The following is a 16,922-nucleotide window of genomic DNA, read 5'->3' on the forward strand; positions in this document are numbered from 1 at the left end:
CTTCCCTTCCCTTCTCTTCCTGTCCCTTCCCTTCTATTCTGATTTAAGATTTCACCATGTAGCCCAGGCTGACCTGAAACTCTTACTCTCTTGCCTCAGCCTCCCACCCCCAATCCCGTGTGCTCGCACTGCACAGTTCCCATCTCCTGCCCCTGCTCCTCCTATGACACAGGAGGGGCTCGAGACATGAGATACAGAAAGAGTTGATGGCATTTAACTTTCAATGTATACTTTAGATCAAGCCTGGAAAAACTATCTTGAACATTACAGTCACTTACGAGGAGTGCAGCCGAGACCTTCAGGAATAACAGAAAACACGAAACAAACTGGGAGTCCCAACTCACAGAAATCACTTTCCATGTAGCTCTCAGCCTAGGCCCAGTAGAGCATCAAGCCACGAACAGGGTTCCATCGCCAGAGAGGATGAACTGAAGAAATACCAGAGTGACAAAATGGGTTCCTTCTTCAGTTTTTTTTTTTTTTAACATATTACAAAGTTTTTCTACATTATATTTTAATTAACATAAAAAGTAAATGGTTCTACTGTATTTTTTACATACTTGTTTTTATTGATAAGCCTTTCGACTCAGCTTTCCCATGCTCCTTCACTCTCCTGCTAACCAACAACCCATCATGTACCTCCCTTTGTCTGTAAATATCATGTAAACCATCCATCTTTCAGTCTTTGTCTTTCATGTCCCTTCTCTAATTCCATAACCTACACACACACACACACACACACACACACACACACACACACACAAACAGGAGGTATTTCTCTTTTTGAGTCTAGTTACTTCACTTGATATAATTATTTCTACAACTTGACTTCATTTTTCATTATAGCTGAATATCACTGTATTGTGTATAGGTACTACATCCTTCTGTTCATTTATCTGTTGATAAACATCTAGGCTTATTCTCTTAAGAACAGCTAGTTCACCAACCAAAGAGTCCATGGCTGCAGCTACATTTGTAGCAGAGGATGGCCTTATCTGACATCAATGGGAGGGGAGGCCCTTGGTCCTGTGGAGGCTTGATCCCCAGCATAGGGGGATGCTGGAGCATTGAGGCAGGAGTGGGTGGATGGCTGGAGGAGCACCCTCATAGAGGCAAAGGGAAGAGGGGATGGGATGGGGGGTTGTGGAGGGGAAACCAGGAAAGGAGACAATATTTGAAATGTAAATAAATAAAATAAACAATAAAAAAATAGCTGTTTCTCAACTGTTGAGAATTGTGAAGCAATAAATGTGGTTGGAAAAGCATCTCATTGGTAGGGTTTAGTAGATTTCTTTGAATATACATAGAGGACTATCAAGAAACTCTGGGTCATTTGAGAAGATAGTTTTATCTGTCACTAATCCATAATATATCTGGCCAACATGGTACCTATACACAACATAATTTTATTCAGCTATAATGAAAATTGTGTGCTGACCACTTTCATGTCAACTTGGTATAAGCCATAGACATCTGAGAGGAATGAAACTTGGTAGAAAAAATGCCTCCCTAAGATCAGGTTGTAGACAAACCTGTAGAGCATTTTCTTAGTGATTCATGGGCAAGAGCCCAACCCCTGGGCTGGTGGTTCTGGAGTCTATAAGAACACAGGCTGAGCAAGCCACATGGGGCAAGCCAGTAAGCAGCACCCCTCTGTGGCCTCTGCATCAGCACCTGCCTCCAAATTCCTGCCATTCTTGAGTTCCTGTCCTGACTTTCTTTGAAGAATACAGAAGTGGAGGTGTAAGCCAAATAAATCCTTTTCTCCTCAAGTTGCTTTGGTCATTGTGTTTCATCACAGCAATGATAACCCTAAGATACAAAGTAATCCAGCTCTTTCTAATATCTAATACACCAGAAAGGACATTATACTTTTAAATATCAGCATCTGGATCAGGGCTCTAAAAGAAAAAGAGTCTGAAATAATAGACCGCTGTCGCATAAGGAAGAAAATGCCATAAATAACTCACTGAAGCACATTATATTTGTTATCATATAAATTATCTAAGTGATTGTATTATTTGTTCTGAGTATATTTATTAATCTGCTATGAGCACAGAACTGCATATAACAGTAGTTATATGGTGCTGTGGAGAGGACACAACCTTCACTGTTCATGAAGACAGCTGTGTCACATGTACAAGATTTAGAACAGCCATAGTTTGATTTGCAGTGGAAGGAGCCCCTGAAGTTGGTCCAGCCATAGTGCAAATGCTCAGAGAATGGGGCACATGCTGCAGAGTCTCTGAAACAGAGTTCTAGAATTTATAGAACAAGGTGTGGGGACAAGAAGATTGCTCAGCAGGTAAAGGTACTTACCACCACACCTGATAACTTGATTTGAATCCCTAGTACACACATGGCAGAATACCAGTCCCTACATACGTCCCTCAGTCTGCCATATGTACACACACCATGGTACCATGTGTATACACACACACACACACACACACACACACACATTTAATTGTATTTTACCTAGACTTGGTCAAAATAAGACCCTTGAAAACCTGGCCTTTAAAACAAAAGCATTTTAAAAATATCTTAGTGAGTTATTGTTTTCTTGATGTTTCATTATTTTATTCTTTATATATTCTAGATTCTAACATTCTATTGGATAGACAAATATTTTCCCCTTCTGTAGGCTGTCATTTTGCTCACATGATGGTGTCCTTTGCTATATAAAAGCTTTTCAAGTTTCACAAGGTCCCATTTATTAATTGTCATTCCTAATTCCTACGATTTCAATGTTCTATTCAGAAAGTCATTTTCTGTACCAATGAGTTCAAACTTGTTTCCCACTTTCCTGTCCACCAGGTTCTGGGTGTCTAGGCTTATGTTGATGTCTTTGATCCAGATGGGATATATAACTGAACAGAGAGTTCTGAAAAGATGAAACATAAATGGGTGAGAGACTCTTGAAGAAATGTTCAACATCTTTGGCCATAAGGAAAATGCAAATTAAAATGACTTTGAGATTTTCTTTTTTTTTTTCCTTAAAGATTTAATTGATTTTATGTGTATGAGTACACTGTTACCATCTTCAGACATACCAGAAGAGGGCATCTGATCTCATTACAGATAGTTGTGAGCCACCCACCATATGGTTGCTGAGAATTGAACTCAGGACCTCTAGACGAGCAATCAAGTACTCTTAACCACCGAACCATCTCTCCAGCCTACCCCACCCCCACCCCTTTTAAAGTTTTATTTATTTTATGTATGTGAGTCACTCTCTACAGACAAATCTGAAGAGGGCATCAGACCCCATTACAGATGGTTGTGAGCCACCATGTGGTTGCTGGGAATTAAATTCAGAACCTGTAGAAGAGCAGTCCCTGCTCTTAACCACTGAGCCATCTCTCCAGCCTCAAGATTTCCTCTTACTCTAGTTGGAATAGTCAAAAAACAATAAAACAATTGACAGTTCATGCTGTTAGGAAAGGAGAACATTTATTCATTGCTGGAGGAAGGGCAAACCTATACAGCCACTGTGGAAATCAATGTGGAGGTTCCTCAGAAAACTGAGAATTGATCTTCCTCAAGATCCAGCTATAGACTCTTGGGCATATACCCAAAGGACTCTCTATCTTACTGAAGAGATACTTACTCATCTATATTCATTTCTGCTCTACTCATACTACTCAGAAATTGGAAAGAGACCAGATGTCTATCAACTGAAGACTGGATAATGAAAATATGGTACATTTATATAATAGAATATTATTCCTTTGTTAAGAAAATGAAATTATGAAATTTGCAGGTAAATGGATGGAGCTAGAAAAATAGTCATTCAGAGTGGGATTTAACAGACCCAAAAAGACCAAAGACAAAATAACAAATCCAGTGCCAGGAATGGGTTATATTGTGTTGAGTTGTTGGCCACAGGGGTCCCGTGAAATACCCCAAACATCACAACTATTGTAAAGGCTTATGACTGTTCTCTCCAACCTGATGGAAAGGCTCTATTGATGAGGACAACATTTACTTATATCATTGAACACAGAGAAGCCAAGCTGGTGCCCAACTAGAAGCTTAAATCCTCCTGACTAGTGTTTGTATTGCTAAAAGATACTCTACATACTATTAGAGAAGAAAGGTAATCATCAATTTTATGCAGCTAAGAACACTGTAACCCACAACCATGACCTGAATGCAAGATATACTGGTGCAATAGTGGCCCAAAGATTATTACAGTAACCATCTAATTTAAAAAAAAAAAAAAAAAAAAAAAAAACTGGATTTAAGGCCCACTCCATGAGATAAAACCCACACTTGAAACTGCTGAAGTGGCAAAGAACATAAGACTAGAAAGATCATCAGGCTAGGGTAAAACCCAATACTATTACTTTGATAAGGGAACACAGTAATAAAATGAGTTCTACTCATCCGTGGAGCAATGTGTCACCCAACATCAACAGAGAAGCTGCTTGTTGCAATAGGTAGGAATTAACATAGATTCTACAAGCAGACAATGTGCAGAGAGTGGGAGACTTCGAGGCACTCAGTCCTAAATCGAATGTCTTCATCAAACCCCTCTCCTCAAGGCTCAGGGATCTATGTAGAAGAGGTGGTGAAAAGTTTATAAGAGCCAGAGGTGGTGGATGATTCCAAAGAAACTGTCTTTTGGACACAAAAGGAGCTATGTACATATGAACTCACAGACAGAGATTGGCATCACCTACAAGATCTGCTGCGGTGGTGTACACCTTTGATCCCACACTTTGGGAGGCAGAAGCATCTCAGAAGATCTCTGAGTTCTGAGCTTGAAGCCAGATGGTCTACAGAGTGAGTTCCAGGATGACTAAGGATACACCTGTCTTGAAGATCCGATAAAATAAAATATATTATCTTATATTATATTTTAAAATTCTGACCAACTTTTATTTAGAAAATTAAGTCACAGGCTTCAGGTGTTATCTGCTGACAGTCTTAGCTTTTGAGTTGCTGAGGCGTTAGAGGGATATGATAAAGAATTTCTCCTAAAAAAAAATTTATAGACTTTTTAGGAATGGATACTCTACAATGTTAGGGTCTAAGATGGAGTTAACTTCCTTTTGAGTTTCCCTGGTTCCTTGGCAAATGGAGGTGTCTAGAGAGCTACAAAGTCCTAGATATAAGAGATTTTAGATTTTTTTTTTAACAAACAAGATCTAGTTTAAAAATTGTTAGTAGTTGAGATTGTTGTTTTAAGGAGATCTCTGCTCTGTCTATTCCCACTTTAAATTGAAGCCAGGCACCTGAGGTTGTCTTTTCAAACTTTAGCCAGTGAGTCTAGTAGGCAGAAGAAGAGTTTCACATAATGACTTGCTGTGAAAAGAAGAGGAAATAGAAAACTGCTAACCTGATCCCTCCAGAATTGCATCCCCTGAGAGGGAAGAGAAGTGTGAATGTATAGATTTGGGGCATCCTCCTATGGAATCTTTTCTTAGGATATTAAACATCTTTAACCTCAACCTAGACTTTAGCCTTAAAACTACCCAGTTCCTCCATAATCTATGTCACTTTCTAGTCTTGGGTGAAGAACACACAGTGGCTTCTGGACACAGTCCACCTGGAGAACCTATATTTTCTCTATGAGCTTCGTGTGAATACTAGTGACACAGGAATTGATTTACTGCCTGATGAGAACTGGTAGAGAAGCTGTATCTAGGTTTAGGAGAGATGGCTTGCTATATTCATTATGAGAAAGTGTCCTGGAAGACCATCTGCTCATTGAAGTAAATCAAGAAAATGCCATGTCTAATAGTGCCTTCCTCCTTGAAATTACTATTCTGTTCATGTGAAGAGATATCAAGACCAAGGCAATTCTTATAAAAGAAAGCATTTAAAGGGAGGTCTTGCTTACAATTTTAGAAGGTTAGTGCACAATAAACATATCAGGAAACAGACAGGCATGGTGCTGGAACAGTTGTCAAAATCTTTACATTCTGATCTGTAGGCAGCAGGCAGGGCTTTTGAAATTCACCTTGATGACACAATTCAATGTCCCACCTTCTAATCCTTCTTGAATAGTTCTACTTACTAGGGACCAAACATTTAAATGTGTGAGCCTATGGTGGTATTCTAATGCAAACCATCTTATTCCACTCCCTGGATCCCATAAGCTTGTGGTTGAGGAACCAGCCAAACTCCATTTCATTCCTGAGAACTATTTTTAGTCTGTAGCTAAGTTTCTGTTTACTGTAAAATTTAATTTACTGTTTTTCAGAACAGGGCTGAAACCCACCCCATAACCATGAAATGTACTGTAACAAACATTCCAGGAGGATTTCCTTAACTGTTTTGTAAAATCCTAACTTCCTGGTCTTCCTTCTGTAACTATGCTTGCTTGCAGAACTGTTTCCTCTATAAAAGAGGTATGAAAAATTGTCCCAGGGCTGATCTCTTGAACTCCACCTTAGGGAAGATAGCCATTGGATTGGCTCTGCTGTATTCAAAATACAGCTTGCTTTGATTTGGCCATAATTTGCAGTTGGTGGTCTTTCTCCTCATATCTAGGAGATTAACAGTAGCCATATTGTAATGCAAAATTCATTCCAACTTCAGAAGTCCTCATACTCTTTAACAGTCTCAAGACAGTTTAAGAGGCTAAAGCCTCTTCTAAGATTCAAATAAATCTCTAATTATAACCCCATGTAAGAGCAAAAGCAAAAAATAAATCACATACTACCAACATAGAGTGGCACTGAATATATATTAGCACTATAAAAGGGTTGGAGCATGGCATACTGGACCAAAGCAAGACTCAGGAAGGCAAACTCCAAGTCCAGCATTTCTAAGTCTGGTGTCAAAGCATTCTTTAGATCTCCCATGCCTTCCAGCTTTGTTGACTACAACATAGTTTTCTCTCTTGGACTGTAGAGTGAAAAATTATAAAGACCATTTTATAAAATATATACAGGCTCTTTCTTTACCCCTAGACCTGAGTGAAAAGAATGCAGGTTCCAGAAAGCAGAACTGAATGTAAGATTTCAGGCCTTCACTGCCCCGGGATACATTCCAGGAAGAGAACCCTCCTGTGGGTGGGGAAGGCCCAAAGCAGGAAGACACATTCCTGACCACAAAAAAAAAAGATGCAAGTCATTTAGGTGGGGCTGGGAAGCTAGTAGCCATGATGACAGGGCAAGTGACAGGGTAACAACTGAGAAATCGTTGAACAAGTGACATGGCAGGACCACATTTTTGTGAGGAGTGGGTGTGCAGAGTGTTTTCCACATAACCCTGATTCACTTAGGTTGTGTTCCTCTGGAATTCTCTGATATTTTTATTGTTATATTTCCTTAGCAACCTTTTACCCCCTCCTCACTCTCCAGGTTTATGGTTTCCCCCTTTAAAAACCCTTCTCAGACTGACTGGCTTTGTCAAACTCTACTCCTGTGTGGATGAGCGGTTTGACCGTTGGCTACCAACCCTCCCCAGTAAACCTCTGCTTATTGCATCCAGGTACAGTGTCTTGTGAGTTTGTGGGTGGCCATGACTTCCCGAGACTTGAGTAAGGGTCTCCAGAGTTTGGGAGTCTTCAGGACTAATTCTGTATCCTGTCAGCAGCTCTCCTTGGCAGGTTTCCCATGGTTCTGGCATCTTCAATATCTCAGGTCTCCAATGCAATCCAGGCCTTACCTTCCCAGTTTCACACAATGGTTCCTCCAGGCCTCTATCTAGGGACTTTTCCTGCTACACATCTGGCCTCAGTGGCTTTCCTTAACCACAGGAAAAGGTTACCAAACTCCTTTACTCTTGTATCTTTTCGACTCCAAAGCCAGAACCAAGTGGTGAAAGTCACCAAGTTCTGCTCTCTGGGGCTAGAACCTGACTCCCTCTAGACTTGGGTTTGCATAGGCTTTCTGTTGGTGATGGGTTTTTTTTTTTTTTTTTTTTTTTTTTTTTTTTTTTTTTTTTGCTGTTTAAGCTTAAGCTTCCTTTAGTTCCTTTTCACAAGTTGGAAGTGTACCTGAATGGGATCTTGCCCTGGGGTCATAGCTCCCTTTATTGCATTTTGAATCAAACTTTTTAAATTTTTACTTCCTTGACCACTGGACTTGACTCCAATATTACATTTTTTGATGCTCTTTTTTGTCCTCAAACTGTACATTTTGTATATCTTTTTGCTCTACTTGCTCCTTTTCATTGTAAATCTGCATAAGAGTGATTATTAATAATCATGTGACACAGTTAATACTAGTTGTCTTGAAATCTCCTCTACCAGTGCATTAATCCAAAACGCTTCAATTTAGCCTGTGGCAGACTTTTCGGACAAAGTAAAAACAGCAACAAACTAACAAAAACAAAGAAACAAACAAACAAAAACCCTCTTCCCCTCTAAATCCTCTTATTCTAGGTCTACTTAGTTCAAATTGCTCTCAGCACTACTATCTTCTATTAGGAGGGCCCATTAAACCCCACTTAAAGCATTCAACTGCTTTTGTAGTCCAAAGTCCCAAAGTCTTCCTTATTCCTCCAAACAACAGCATGATCAGCCTGTCACAGCAATACCCCAGGTTTAGCACAATAACATCATAGCCAGGAATATGGCTGTACATAGACAGACATGGTACTGGAAAAGGAGGTAAGAGTTCTACATCTGGATCTGCAGACAGCAAGAGGAGAGAAACTGAACCTCTCTTGGGCTTTTGAAACTTCAAAATCCTCTTTCAGTGACATATGACTTTAAACAAGGCCAAACATACTCCAACAACCCCACACATACTTCAACAAGACCATCCCCTAATCCTTCTAAAGTAGCTCCATTTCCTGATGACTAAGCATTAAATAAATGAGCCTATGTGGTTCATTCTTATTCAAACTACCACACAATGTTACCAACTTCTGTCTTAGTTAATGTTCGATTGCTATGAAAGGACACCATGACCAAGACAACTCTTCTAAAAGAAAATTAGGGGCTTCCTTACAATTTTGAGAGTTAGTCAGTGATCATCAAGCAGACATGCATGGATCAGTAGCTGAAAGTTTTAAATCCTGATCTGTAGAAAGGAAGGAAAGAAAGAGAGAGAGAAAGAGAGAGCATGAGAGAGAGAGAGAGAGAGAGAGAGAGAGAGAGAGAGAGAGAGAGAGAGAGAGAGAGAATGGGCTTTCTAAACCTCAAAGCCCACTCCCAATGACACACCCACTTCAACAAGGTCATATACACTTTAGAATAAGGCTATACTTGCTAATCCTTCCCAAAGACATTACTAACGTCAGACCAAGCATTTAAATATATGAGTTTATGGAGCCAGTTTTTATTCAAACCACCATAGGTAGGAACTGTAAGAGAGACAATTCGTGAGAAGTTTCAAAAGTTTAATCCAATTAAGATGAGATTACTTCCTAATTAAGAGAAGAGTGGTACACCAGATCGTATTATAGAAAAAAACTGGGTCTCAGAGTGCTTAATTGTATTAGCTTGAAATGGAAACTACCCAGAGTTTAATAATAGATACTTACAGAAGTCAAGATAGGGATAGGAAGATGGAAATCACTCATATTGTTTGCACAAACATTGGCCTGATAGATGCATGAATTTGCCTTACTCCAGGAAGGCCTAAATTGCTTGCCTTGCAACCTAACCAGGTTTCTTGTCATAGGAATCTTTTGGCAGCAAACTCTCTAATGGATTTTAGTTATCCATAAGATGTCCAATGGTTTATGGCAGATAATAGAAGTTTTAAAACCAACAGAAGCTATGAAAGGACACCATGACCAAGACAACTCTTCTAAAAGAAAATTAGGGGCTTCCTTACAATTTTGAGAGTTAGTCAATACCCAAGCAAGGGTATTGAAGAGAGGGGCCTCTGTCGGGAAGGGATTCTGAATCCCTAGATAAAGTCTGATGTTTGTCTTTATTTTATCTCTTTTAGTTATCTGCTTGCTTTTCTGTGTAAGCTTAAGAGCTACTCAAGCAAAAACAAACTGCAATAATAATCATGTTCTTACTGCCCTTAATATTTAATTTTAGGAGTAGACGTTCTGTAGTCCAGACACATGTAAAACTCAAGAAAAAAGCAGGAGTAAAATTTAAAAGGGAGAAAAAACAACTTTTAACATCATAGGGACTGAAGAGTTGGGTTCTACCTTAACAACAGCACCTTAAAAAAGAGGCAGGTAATCTTACCTGGTCATGGCTGGGGAGAGGCATCTGTTAACCGTCCCCTTCTTGTTTCAAAAATGTCTTTCATGAAGTATCTAAGAATCCAGCTACAGCTACCTCCTATTTGCAAAGCAGGGAGAAATTAGTTTTCTAGCTTGCTTTGACAAAACTAATTAGTTCAGTTAATCATTACAGTTACTTCAGTTGAAATTATAAAGGTCTAGAGAGTAATGAGGGAAATTTTCAGTGCAGGAACTGAAGATAATTTATGTTCTTGCCTCCTTAAAACGGGCTTGCCCAGTGTTATTGGGGATCAGTGTCTGGACCAGATATTTCAGGTTCTTGGCTTCTTATTCCAAGAAATGAAATATAGGTAAATGCACATTGCATTGAGTGTGGTTTAAAATGAGTCTATAAAATTAAAACCTAGATTAAAATCTATAACAAAAAGGGTTAATAGTTAAAAGTCTATGTAAAGATATCTTAATTTGCTATAATATACCACGTATGTAACTTGTGTTCAGTTCTTGTTTAGGAGAATGGTGGGTGCCTGGTAAACTCATCTTGAAGTACCACATGGATGGTCATCTTGCCTGATGACCACACTGGATGCAAACAGTCACATTGCTGGTGGCCATCTTTACCGAGATTAAATAGAGAACGTGACATGTGGCCTCACCTCTATCTTGGTTAAGATGGTCATGTGGTATAAACCAACTCTGGCAATGCCCATAAAACTTCTTAGTCCTATGGAGTCCTCTGCTTATCATTATATCTTTTTTTTAGATTAAGGAGGCAGCATCAAGAGTCTCTAAGATGTTTTTGTTTTATTTTACTTTCCCTACATAAAGGAAGCAACAGCAGGCTTCTAAGATATTTTGGATTATGATGGATTTTTGTACAATAATTTTTATCCTGAGAATAAAAAATAACAGATGAAGACAAAACCATAAACAATGTAAAAAATAGGATTTTTTTTTATCATCAAACATATGTTTGATGATAAAGGCTTACAGATTCACCTGCCTCTAGAGGCAGTGCAAGCGTGGCTACTGTGTCACAGGTGCATCAGTTGGTGACAGAGAGGAGAGAGGCCATGTCTATGCTCAGTGTTCTGACCTGTGAACATCTGAATGATTAGTATCCTAACACTCCCTGAAAAAAGTGAACCCAAGAAAATTACCAGTCTGGTGCCAGGGTTCCAGGACAGGGATCTAGCCCAAGACAACCACTAGTCCAGCACCATGCAGGCTGAAACAGGTTTCCAGGGTGAACCAGAGAGTAGAAGAACCCCATCTGGAACCTTGGGCCCTGGATGTGAGTGAGCCTGAGACAAACGACCCTCACATGGGATTACTATGGCAGGCCTAAGCAAGGAGTGAGCCTGAGATGACCACCAGATTGGAGCCACGAAGCCTGAATAGGGAGCTAGCCTGAGATGACCACCAGTCTGACACTATGCAGGCCTAGGGGGCAGACCATGTTCAAGATGGCCCCTGCCCAGTGCTATAATGCATGAGCAGGGTAGAGCACTCCTGAGAGCGCTCCTGAGATGCCCCAGACACTCAGAGACCCTGGACACCACTTAGAGGAACAAGTAATTGGTGGAGAAGTGGAAAAGAAAAGGAAGAAGAAGGAGAAGAGAGACAGAACTGGAGACTCAAGGGTAGTGAGGAACAGCCTGATGTAAGTAGCCTGTAATGCCATCCAGGACCATGGTGGGGTCCTGGCCTGTGCTACCAGCAGGGGCCACATCTATCTGGGTCCACAGCCCTGCAGCAGCAGGGGTCTGTTACAACTTGTGGGGATGAATCCCATTGCCCCCACCACCAGGGATAGCTATATTGTGTTGCCCAGGTGAGATGCAGGGTCTGCTAGTCTGCTCTCGTGACTCTATCAGAGCCAGCTCTCTTGTACATCACAGGTGTAGAGAGCAAAGGGGGTCGGTATTTCTCTAACCAAGACTACTGCACAGAAGACAGGAGGTAAGAAGGCTCCCTCATGCTCATGCCCCTTGGGCTGGCTCACCTGCATACCCTATATCTAGGGTCAGCTCTACTATGTTGCCCAGGTGAATCTCTTGAATGCTACAGTAGGAGAGGGTCAGGGACAGCTCTTCCTCTCTGATGAATCCTGTTTGTTGTAGGTGACAAGGGACAAGAAAAAGTTGGACATCTCTTCTTTGCTCATGTCACTGCACCCCTAGATAAGCAATGGAGCCAGCTCTTACGTGCTTATGCCCTGTGGATGGGCTCATCTACAATTCCTGCAATGTGTCGGGGTTGCTCTCTTGAGCTCTGAAGCTGACTAAGGGCAGGGCCAGCTCTCCCATAAAGCCCAGGCGAGGGTAGAGCTAGTTCTACACAGTCCTAAGATATCAAAATGTTCCCAGCTGGCAGTACAGACCAGGGACATCTGCCTGGCAGCCTGGGTAAAGAGTTGTCCTCCCAGACCCTTACCCCTTGCCACTTATGTCAGGTGGGAGAGCTGGCCTTGGGATCTTGAGAGTAGGCGAGCTGTCCCTGCCCCTCACCTGCTGTAGCACTCAGGAGAGCAGCCTCTGGACCTCACCTGAGCAACATAGTAGAGCAGACCCTGGATGTGGGGGTTTCAACTGAGCCAGTCCTAAGGGACTAAGTACAGGAGAGCTGCCCCTGCCCCTTCTCTGCTGTTGGTGGCAGGGATGAGGAAGAGATGCCCTCCTCTTCTCCCTCGTCCTCACCACCTATGGCAGCTAGCCCCTGGGGTCACAAGAATGGGAGAGCTAGCCCTGTATCTCACTGGCTGCAACATTCAGGAGAGCAGGCCCTGCACCTCATCCGGGCAGCAGGGTAGAACCTGCCCTGGTAGCTGGGGTTGCTGGTGAGTCAGCTCCAAGAGCACAAGAGTAAGAGGGCAAATGGGTTAACCAGCTCAGATACCTCCCAGGCCCAGATCTATGGCTTTGAATTGACCCATTCCAACATTTACCCCGTCGTTGAACTGTTAGAGCACACCAAAGGGCCTGCCCTACAGATCCAAAACTACAGATCTTCATGACCCAGAACAACAACAAAATATCCAAGAGAAGTCACAGTGAGGTTCCAGTGTTGATAATCCAGCAGAGGCCAGAGGCCTCATACCAGACAAGAGAGTTGTTGTTGCAATGAACATTTGAAAGCAAAGTGAACAAAAGTCTGTGGGACACACTGTGACACATTGTTTCCACAATGAGATTTTTTTCTCTGTTTTTGAAGAGGTTGCAAGGGAGGAAAGGAGATACGAGGGGAGGAGAGAGAGAAGTATGATTGGGGTACATGATGTGAAATTCACAAAGAAGCAATGAAACGTTAACAAAAACGGTTTATAAATTTCTAAAGTTATATAGTATGCTCAGGTTAACAGAAATTGATTTACAGATATAAATCTAACCACTTATGTCTTTGCCACTAACTGTGTTCAACACCAGTGTTCTAGGAAACTAGATAAGGAAAAACATATGTTTAATGAATGAGGTTTATGAATTTCTAATGTCCATTTAAGCTAGCAAAAACTGACTTGAAGACACAGGAATAGTCTCTGTCTTTGCCAGCTTTGTTGAACTTTAGCTATTTGAATAAACTGAATCATATAAGAAATTATAATATTCTGTAAAGGTAAACTATGAACAGATCAATAAAATAAGTTTTCCCAGCCTCTCTGTAGAGTGTATTTATGGTTTAAAGTTTATTTTGATACTAAAGTGTCTTTAATTAAAGATTTATAATTTTTAAGGCTTAAACTTAACAAGGATAAAATTATAAAATCCTAATCTTATAAAAGAGTTACTGATTTACTATGAACTATTAAAGATAATTAAGGTATACAGGTTTATCATCAGTCATAAGTACAAATGTGATTTATTTAAAGAGACAAGCTTGGAGAGTGAGACCAACTTTTATCTTCTGTCATATAGTCATCTATTAACTCTATCACACAGTATTCTGCATATGTTGTTAAAATTAAGCATCAAGTAAACAAGTTTAAAGAAAAATTTAAAAGTTGGTTAATGGAAGATAATATTCCAAATCAGATATGTTTTAAAAACTGAGTGCTTGAGTGAAATGCATTAAATTTATAGTTAACTACATGGCAGGAAACCTCTAGGCACAAGTTATTCCCTTGAATGGAACATCATCCCACCGGAGGAAGTTGCTCACTAGGGTTATTATAGGACGAGGTTGTATGACAAATAAAACCTGCCAGAAATCTGTTGCTTCTGCCTCCAGCTGTGTAGGCCTGAGCTGCTTTGGCCATGTAGGCCAAACTAAAAAACAAAACAAAACAACAACAACAAAACCTTCCTCCTTACCTAAAACTGAGTTACTACTCATGTCTCCCATGACAGGGGGATGGATTCTCTTGCCCAGACAGATCTCAGCATCTATACCTATATCTTAAATGTCTGAAACAATAGAGGGGCAAATAGCAGTTAATGCTGTCAATGTCTCCCAAACTGACTTATGAGGATGTTGTAAACAAGGGAGCCATTCAACCAACATGGGGGCTGCATGTTTAATTGATCATTCTCTTTACCCTGGCATTCAACTCTTCCTCTTAGCAAAAGCTAATTTCAGGGTCTATACCCTATCCACCCATGTTCCTTCATTAAAGGAGGATGCCATGCAACCTATGATCCATTGAGAATGTAATCTAGCCTCTAATCAGATAGAGAACCTCAAGACCAGTGCCTGCACTTTTACAAGAAGAATTGCCTTGGTTATGGTGTCTCTCACAGCAATAAAACCCAGACTAAGACAGTCTCCCTCTGGCACCTGCTTCTTCATCTGTGTCCTTTCGGTGACCCCCCCTCCCCCCGGTGACTTGTTCATGGTGAGTCTCCTGGATACCCACTCATGGCAAATGCCTCATGGTGAATATCTATGACTAATCTCTCCTGGCAAATTCCTCTCATCTGATCTCCACCTGAGACCCTCTCACTGGGCCTCCTCTCCCCTGCTCAGCTCGTGGCTGAATCAGCTCTTTATTAACCAATCAGAGGTGATGGAAAATGATTTTACACAACACTGAGACAGGAGATACTCCAAGGATAAGAACAATGCCAAAGTTCAGACTGCAATCAGGTCTCTGGGCACAGTAATTAGCATCTGAACACAGTGCACAAAACCATCCCCCAACATCTTGCTTTACAAATATGTCTCTAACAACCTACTTTTAAGTAGAATAATGTTAAGAAACATGCTTACTGCTGTCACTACGTGGTGATCTAGAGATTTATCCATCAGCAGCAGAAGTAAAGCCTTCTTTGTCAATTCAGTCTGTGTTATGTGTAAGTTATTTATTACTGAGATTCAACGTGACTGACTACCTTCATCCTTTCATTTTTTAGCTAGAGTGTATGGAATGAGAAATTCTGTGGAGAGTTTTTTTTAAAGGTTCTCTTAATAGGGCTGATTATAGAGAATTTTGTAAAATGAATCATTTACTCTTGATAAGGTCGTGTTTTACTTGAGATACTCTGGTTTTGCTCATTTAACTAATAGGTGGTGTTGTAAAAAAAAAAAAGGAGAAAAAAAGAAAGAAAAAAATAGGAGACTTAATATTTGAAACAAATATATAAAATTAATTGTACTTGGAAGCAGGCACTATCACCTAGACACTTTTTGTTCCGATTCATTTCTTAGATGCTGACTTTAAAGGCTTTCTTTTAGAAAGCTTTCAGGTACTTGTTCCTTATGCGAGAGTCTGATGTAAACAAACATCTAATCCCAGTTACCTCATCCTTCAGTAGAACTCTGGCCATGCTCCAGCCACTTATACCATTGCCTTTAACCTTATGTTAACTTCATATTTAACCCTGTGTTACAATGGCTCTTGTTGGTCTCGATGTAAGCGTTCCCCTCCTCTCAATCTCAATGTTCCCCACAAAGCTGTACAGTTATAACATTCTGGTTTATGTTCTGTGTCTTTGCCAGCTGTTGTGTTTCATCACGACCCCTTGGATGGACCCTCTCTCTAACTGCTGCTCCCTCACAACCCCTGTTGTCAGCCAGGATGCTGTTAGAGAGATCAATGCCCCAAACCCTTTAAAGGGGGTTCAGGTGACCTCTAAAAGAATACTAATGGACCATGAGCCATTCAACTAGTCTCTCTTCTTGCCACTCTGGACATTCTTTTGGGGACTCAAAACTAAAATGGCAGGACTGAAGCCTTCTTTACATCCATTAACCCCTCTGTCGCACCAGCTCAGAGCAGCTTAACATCCGTCAGGACCAACTTGACTCATTGACTGCTGTAGTACAAAAAGAACCAGGTATGACTTCTGCTAGGAATGGGATTCATACCCCACCACCCCAAATGATGCTCCTTACACACACACACACACACACACACACAGAGAGAGAGAGAGAGAGAGAGAGAGAGAGAGAGAGAGAGAGAGAGAGAGAGAGAGAAAGCTAATTTGTTTGAAATGGGACAGACAATAAATTCTTCTGGTTCCCTCCCACTCTGGCTCCTCCCTTTGATCGCTCTTTTCTCCTCATATCTTTGTTGCTCCACACAAGCTCTCCCAATAGCTACATCCTACAACAGCTTCATTTGTTCCTGTTAAATCTTCAAACAGACCTTTTAGATGCTGTGGAGAAATGCTGGCTGAAAAGAGCCTTCATCCTTTTCATCCCAGGCCAGATGCAATTCTTTACATTAGTTCTCTTATTTTCTCCTGATCCTTTCCTTCCATACTGTGTCCACTCCTTGATACTTCTACTGACTTACTTCAGCAATGGAACCAGTCCTGAATCAACTTTATGCCCACTTTCTCCCACTGGCCCACTCCATCTCTCCCACCTCTGCT

General features: G+C 40.9%; 1 non-coding gene across 1 annotated transcript; it reads left to right on the top strand.

Moving 5' to 3' along the window:
- The first annotated feature begins 11,111 nt into the window (after positions 1-11,111).
- Positions 11,112-11,243, top strand: LOC117708001 (small nucleolar RNA SNORA17). The gene has a single exon (XR_004606737.1). It is a non-coding gene; the product is annotated as a small nucleolar RNA SNORA17 (small nucleolar RNA).
- The last annotated feature ends 5,679 nt before the right edge of the window (positions 11,244-16,922 follow it).

Source organism: Arvicanthis niloticus, chromosome 4, assembly GCF_011762505.2.
Source record: "Arvicanthis niloticus isolate mArvNil1 chromosome 4, mArvNil1.pat.X, whole genome shotgun sequence".
NCBI lineage: Eukaryota > Metazoa > Chordata > Mammalia > Rodentia > Muridae > Arvicanthis > Arvicanthis niloticus.